This window comes from Leptonychotes weddellii, chromosome X (assembly GCF_054177405.1).
Source record: "Leptonychotes weddellii isolate Sample4059 chromosome X, ASM5417740v2, whole genome shotgun sequence".
NCBI classification, from domain to species: Eukaryota; Metazoa; Chordata; class Mammalia; order Carnivora; family Phocidae; genus Leptonychotes; species Leptonychotes weddellii.
In genome coordinates this window covers 15,254,334-15,261,537 of record NC_138385.1, presented here as the reverse complement: position 1 = coordinate 15,261,537, position 7,204 = coordinate 15,254,334, and positions in this window count along the sequence as shown.

Genomic DNA, 7,204 nt, shown 5'->3' with positions numbered 1-7,204 from the left:
ATTTATCCGGTCTGGTGTTCACCAAATTCTGGGATGTTTTTGCCATTATTAAATTTTTTTTCTTCCCTCTTCTCTCCTTCTGGGACAATTCCTTATATGTTAGATCTTTTGATACTGTCTCACAGATCCCTGTGGCTCTGGTCATTTTATTTTCTGATCTTCGTTCTCTCTCTTCTTTAGACTGGAGAATTTCTAGTGATCTCTTCACATTTGCTCACTTTTTCTCTGTCTTTTCCATGCTGCTCTTGAGTCCATTCAAGGTTTTTTCCCCAAATACTATATTTTTTGGTTTTAGAATTTCATTCATTTTTTATAGTTTCTATTTCCTTTTTTTTTTTTTTGAGATTTCCTTCTTTCTTACATTCACTACAAGCATATTTTTCTTCAACTCATTGACTGTAGTTATAATACCTCCTTCAAAGTCTTTGTCTGATCATTCCAACTTCTGGGTCATCTTTGTGTTGAGCTCAACTGATAGTCTTTTGTCTTGAGAATGGATGGGTCACATTTCCCTATTTTTTTGTTTTGTTTTTTGAAGATTTATTTATTTATTTGAAAGAGAGAGAGCACAAGCAGGGGTAGTGGGAGAGGGAAAAGCAGGTTTCTCACTGAGCAGGGAGCCCGATGTGGGGCTCAATTCCACAACCCTGTGATCACGACCTGAGACGAAGGCAGACGCCCAACCAACTGATCCACCCAGGCACCCCTGTTTTTGTTTTTTGTTTGTTGGTTTTGGTTTTGTATATTTGGTAATTCTAATCACATACTGGGCATTGTAATTGTTAGGTTGTAGAGACTCTGGATTTTCATATATTCCTCCAAAAGTGTTGATGTTTTTGTTTTAGCAAGCAATTAACTTGGTTAGGCTCAGACGGCAAAGTCTATCTCACCAGCTCAGCTCGATTAGCGGCTCAAATCTTTTAGCCCTAGCTGTAATGTGATTTGATTCTGCCCTAGGCATGTGTGGTTCAAGGGTCCTGGGGTCAGCCAGAGGCCTTGGCTAAGTATAAGTTTATTCATAGAATATGGAGCTTTTCTGTTCCACTTCCCTCCTTTCCTGGATTCTCCTGGCATTTTCAAGTGGCTGTAGTTACCCTGAGTTCTGACATCTGGTTTTTCAGGCCAGAAAGGTTTTCTATTGGAGTTTTAGCTGTCTTGTGCCATGTTGCAACAGTAGTCTGGGATCAGGCTATAAGCTGTAAAAGTGGAAACTCACCCCATGCCAGTCCTTTCTTCCCCATTTCAGCTCCCATCCAAAATCTGCCTGCTTTTTTTTTTTAAGATTTTATTTATTTATTTTTTTAAGTAATCTCTACACCCAACATGGGGCTCACATTCACAACCCCAAGACCAAGAGTCACACACTCCACCGACTGAGCTGACCAGGTGCCCCTTGTTTTGTTTCTTACTCTCCAGAATCTCCAGGTTTCTTTCTTTTTTCTTTTAGTTTTTTTCCCTTAGAGTCTGTAGTTGCTATCTTCAGGGAGGTTGTGCTGTTAACGGGAAATGCTTTTTAATTTTTGAGTAAAAGAAGACATTGGGAGATTTTCTCCTTGTTAAAAAAATAATGTATGTGCATTTAAAAATGATATGACAAAGAGAAACACAAAGAAGAAAATAAAACTACCCACAATTTCATTTCTAAAAGACACTTAACTATTAACATTTTGGTATATTTCCTTCCATTTTTTTCATATATAATATATATATGTATATATTTAAGTAGGGGCACCTTGGTGGCTCAGTCAGTTAAGCGTCTGCCTTCTGCTCGGGTCAGATCCCAAGGTCCTGGGATCCATCCCCGCGTTGGGCTCCCTGCTCAGCGGGGAACCTGCTTCTCCCTCTCCCTCTGCCCGCTGCTCTGCTTGCTTCTGCTCTCTCTGTCAAATAAATAAATAAAATCTTTAATATATATATATATTTTTTAAGTAGGCTCCATACCCAACGTGGGGCTTGAACTCACAACTCTGAAATCAATAGTTGCATGCTCTACCAGGTAAGCCAGCCAGGTGCCCCATTTTTTCATATACATATATATTTTTTTCATGTGTATATATCCAAATGTGTTTATATAACCATTGATATATATATATATTTCTTATAACTAAAACAGGAACATACTATAGATGTATGATAACCTGCTTCTCCCCCAACCCAATTTGGGCACTATATAATAAACACCAAAAAAGAGTTATTGTGGGCTGAAGAATAAAGGGTTGGCGAACTTACTAAAGGCAGATTGAAAAACGAGAGTTTTGATCTAAAAGGGGTTGGTGGGAGGTGGTACCTTTGAGGGTAAGGTCCACAGAAGGGCCTCAGCACCGTGCCCTTGCTGCCATAATAGAGTAGAGGGAACAGTGTCTCTTTCTCAGCCCTATTGTCCTTGGGGAGGAGCTGAGGATTTGGGATAGGGCTATGGTTTCTTCTGCGGACTCCTGGCTATTAGCGACTCTGATGGAAGGAAGTCCCAGCCCTGGAGGCTGCAGGCCACTGAGAGTCACTGGAGCTTTTGGGTGGCCCTTCCAGCTGTACATCCTGAGGAATGGGCACTGAGTTAGTAGAACATAGCTATTATTTGCTGCACTGATTTGAGTTTTCAGGTGTGATCAACTCCAGCGGAGGGGATAACTTCCTTCAGAGTCAAATTACCCGATGAGAAGTCATCCCTTGCTCTTTAGAATCGGTCTCCCCTTGTGTAGGTTTGACCTGACGTGCTGATTCACTACTCTCCCCTATGTACCCAACTTGTTCCCGCATGTTGAATCTTGGATTAGATCTTTAGACCTGGATCCTCCACCCAATTTTGTCAGCCACTAACTTCGAACTCAGTATGGCCTGATCTGAGCCCATCACTCCCCTCCAGGGCTTACTTACCTTCTTGCCTTTCATATTTTTGTTCAGGACACCTCCCTTGTGTCACCCAGCTGCCAAGTGTCCTCACTGACACCTCTTTCTCCTAGACCTTCGTCTTCCAATCCGTGGCTATGTTTCCGTGCCTTTTGTTCCCTGAAGAGGATCCACTAAAGGATTTTGAGTAGAGGAGGAGGGTGTGAACAGATGTGGGTGTTAGTGGAGAGGACGAAGTGAGGGTGGAGACAGATGAAGAGTGGAGAGCCCCATCTGGAGAACAGCAACAGACCACGCAAGAGATGAAAACGGTCCTCGAAATGGAGGAGAGGATTTCAAGAGACAACTCGTATGTGAAATACCTTAAAAGCTTCAGAGACAGAAGAACTCTTAAAAAGTTGCAAAGATGGCTACTATTGTTCAAGACATGCATTTTCAACAAAGTAGAATATATGCATAAAACCACACACGAATCCTAAGTGGCAGCTTGATGAATTTTCACAGTCCGAACACAGCTAGGTGGCCATTACCCAGATCAGAACCGGAGCATTACCAGCATCGTAGAAGCCCCTCGGGTCCCTGCCCAGTCACGTAGCCCCCTTCAGGGGTAGGCATTAACCTGACAACTAATGCCATAGAGGAATTGTACCTGTCTTCTAACTTTGTATGAATAGAATTCTGCCGTATGTATTCCTTTGTTTGGCTTCTTTCGCATAACATTGTGAGATTTCTCCATGCTTTTTTAATAGAAATCGCTCTTTCCTTCTCAATGCCGTATCGTATTCTTTTGTGAACAGACATTTGTGTCGTGTCCATCTGGGAGTTACTATGAATAGTGCCATGTGAATGCCCTGTGGTTATCAACTGAGAGAGGGAAAACAGGTAAAGGACCCAGTTGAGAGTGGGAGGTAGGAAAGATGTCTTCAATTTGGACAGGCAAAGTTTGAAAGGCCTACGGGATATCTAGGTAGAGCTGTCTGTCATCGGAAGACATTTGGAATTACGGGCCTGGAGCTCATAAGAAAATGAGGGGAGAAAGCAGTGGATATTATCAGAGGGAAATCTGGTGTTTGGGAGGTATTTGAACAATGGGAGTACATGAGATCAATAGGGAGATTGTGAGCAAGCCTAGGACAGAGCCCTGTTTCGGAACCCCCATTTAAAGGGCAAGTGAAAGAAGATGACTCCCCCAAATTGGGACTTAATTATGGGGTATGGGGGGTAGAAGTAAGCAGAGAGGGAGAGTTTGAAGACATAGAAAGTAGACATGATGAGCCATGTATCAAGGGCTCAGAGCGGGGAGGGACTGACATCAAGACACTGGAGATGAGGTAGGACACCCCTTGCTGACACTGGAGGGAAATGAAGAAAGGACAGTTTTGGAAACACATACCTACAGATAAATTTGAAGACAGGGGAAGGAAGAAGAAAGTTCATACTCCATAGCATGTATCTCTGTAAGGACATCTGCAAGGCATCCTATTAAGAGTGAAGGAAGCAGAGGCGGGGCTGGAGATTTGCAGAGTGATAAGTCTCGGATTCGTCATCATTGTGGTGAACAGGAGGGGCAGATGACTAAGGACAAAAATAAGATTGCAGATAGCATTGAAGGCTCTACCAAGGTCAGCTGCCAAGTAAGTCAAGCTTCCCCAAGGGATGGAGAGCCATGGTAAAAACAAACAAGCAAGCAAATCACTCCCCGGGGGCCAACACCCTAGAAATCCACTTCATGTTGAACTTCTTGAGCCTTGCCTTTCTATAGAAGGGGTGTCAGGGAAAGTGCCTTTGGGGGGGGGTGGAATAAGGCGGACTGGAAGAATTCTTTTTTTTTTTTAAAGATTTTATTTATTTATTTGACAGAGAGAGACACAGTGAGAAAGGGAACACAAGCAGGGGGAGTGGGAGAGGGAGAGGCAGGCTTCCTGCAGAGCAGGGAGCTCGATGCGGGGCTGGATCCCAGGACCGTGGGATCATGACCTGAGCTGAAGTCAAATGCTTAATGACTGAGCCACCCAGGCGCTCCGGGACTGGAAGAATTCTTAATGTACCATAAATTGAATGATGAAAAGAGGAAATGAGGCCACCCCCACCCCCCACCGTGGTCACATCTTCCTCACATCTTCCTTCTCCCTTTTTCTAAATCAAGTAATCTCTGCTCCCAACGTGGGGCTCGAACTCATGACCCTGAGATCAAGAGGCGCATGTTCTACTGACTGAGCTGGCCGCGCGTCCCACAGCTTCCTTCTTATACCAAGTGGCTGGATTCCCTTACCGGCCACATCACTTTTGCCCAGGCCCGTGGCAGCAGCGGGAGAGTAGGACTCCCAGTTCTGTTAGTTAACATCTGGGGAATTTTTAGCAGTCGAGCTGGAATGAATTTGGCTGGCCTTTGCCTCCACCTCCCATTTGCTTTTTGCTCTGGCTAGGATCTTCACCCAACCATCAGCACATCCTGTTCTTGCATTTTAAGCCAGCCACTGGAAAAGGGAAGGCACCTTACAGACCATAGGTTACACTTGAGAAACACAGGCCTAGAAGCATCATCTTTCCAATTAGATGGGGCGGGGGGGAGATCTTGATCCAATGGGACCTCCAATGAAGATCTCATTACAGCGTTAGCAACTTTTTGGATGTTGACCAAAAACTGTCCATCAACTTGCAACTCCAGCAATTACAGCTTCCGCATGGGGATTTTACCCTAGATGGGACTACATTTCATCCAGGGAGAGCTATCTGGATGGCTTGGATTCAGGATGCAGGTGTGTGGGGAGATTTAAGTAGTTAACATTCGTGAAACACGCTGTGCTCTTTCAACGAAAGGTGTTTTGAGAAGAGTCTACTATTGTTAACTCGTCTTCTTTTTGAGACACTCCAGGAGTCAAAGTGCTTGTTTTCACACTAGTTTCAGGAAACAAAGGTGTTGGACTATACGGAGTTAATCCATCTCTGCAATATGCCCAAGGAGCCAGAGTGAATTGGAAAGTGAGTGACAAAAGGGACCATCTGAAGATTCAAAGACCTCTCAGCACCAATTATGCCAAGAAATGCTAAGCAAATTAGCACTTTGGCTAATTAAAAAATAAATACTCAGTGAAAATGGCCCATCACCCTGATAAATAGTCAATCTGTTTGAGTAGCTTTTCCAGTGTTAATTGAGATCTGGGTGACTCAGTGCCCCGGTGGCCAAAAATCAATCCTGGGGCGGGGGGGGAATAAAGAGAAGGTACTCAGAGGCCAGGCCCCAGAGCCTGTGGCTTCTCACATCTGTGCACAGCCCCCAGGCCAGGCTTTTAGAACACCAGATGCTTACGCTCCACTTCCTGACCTCCCTTCCAAATGGCAGTTCTTGGAGTCCCACTGAAGGGCTTTGCAGGCTGTTTGTTATTTGTGTGGAGTGCTGTGGATTTGATTTTTGCCTGAAATGATTTCCTGACAGACTTGTTTCCCAAAATGACGAAATTTCACTAGGAAATGGTTTTGAAAACAAGGACCAAGATGTGGACGTGGACTCCATCGTTATCCGCAGGCCCGAGACCCGGATGGCGCCGTGGGCAGGTTGGGGGGAGGGGAGGGGGTAGAGATTCCTACAGACCAAAGAAGACCTGGAGTTTAAGGCAAGGTATTTTTTGGAGTCCCTAGGGAGCCATGAGCCTGGGAGAATTCTGCCTTCCCCAGCGCCGGAACCATGCCAAGGGTAACAAGAGCAGTAAACGAAAATGTTGAGCCTGGCAGCGTGAGAGACTGAGTAAACCCATAATTCAGGCCTTTGCAAAGTGGCTGGAGAACTCATCTTGTCGGCAGAGCAGCCCCATGTAGGCGATGACATGTCGGTAATAAAGTGCCTGTCACTCGCACTTGTGCCAGGACTTTGGTTCTGGATGCCACAAGGAAGAAAGGGGCTGCTTGACTTCAGGACGCGAACAGGCCCCATCGCTTGGTGGAAAGGCCTGACCCAGGGCTTTTCAGCTCCCGGGACGGCCCGCTGGGGGGTCGAGGTGCTGACATCGCTGTGAACTAGGTGGTGGCTTCCCCAGGAGTCACATCCCTCACCGGCAGCCCTCCGCTTTGGGGAAACCCCATTAGCCCGGGACTTTGTAGCATCAAGTCAAAAGGGGCCAGAAACCACGGGGCACCTGCTCTGTGCCCGGATATGGTGCCAGGCCAGACCCCAGAGGAGGAGGAGAAGGGGGAGGAGGAGGGCAGTGTGCCGTGGGCAGAAGAGAGCCCCGCGAGACCACTGGAAGATGTCTTAGCTGAGCGTAGACTCGAGCAGTGGACCCGACCGTGGGAGAGGGCTCGCCCCTCTGGAGTCCTGGGCGAAGGCTTCAGCAGGGGCTGAAGGGGCGGGGGGGGGGGG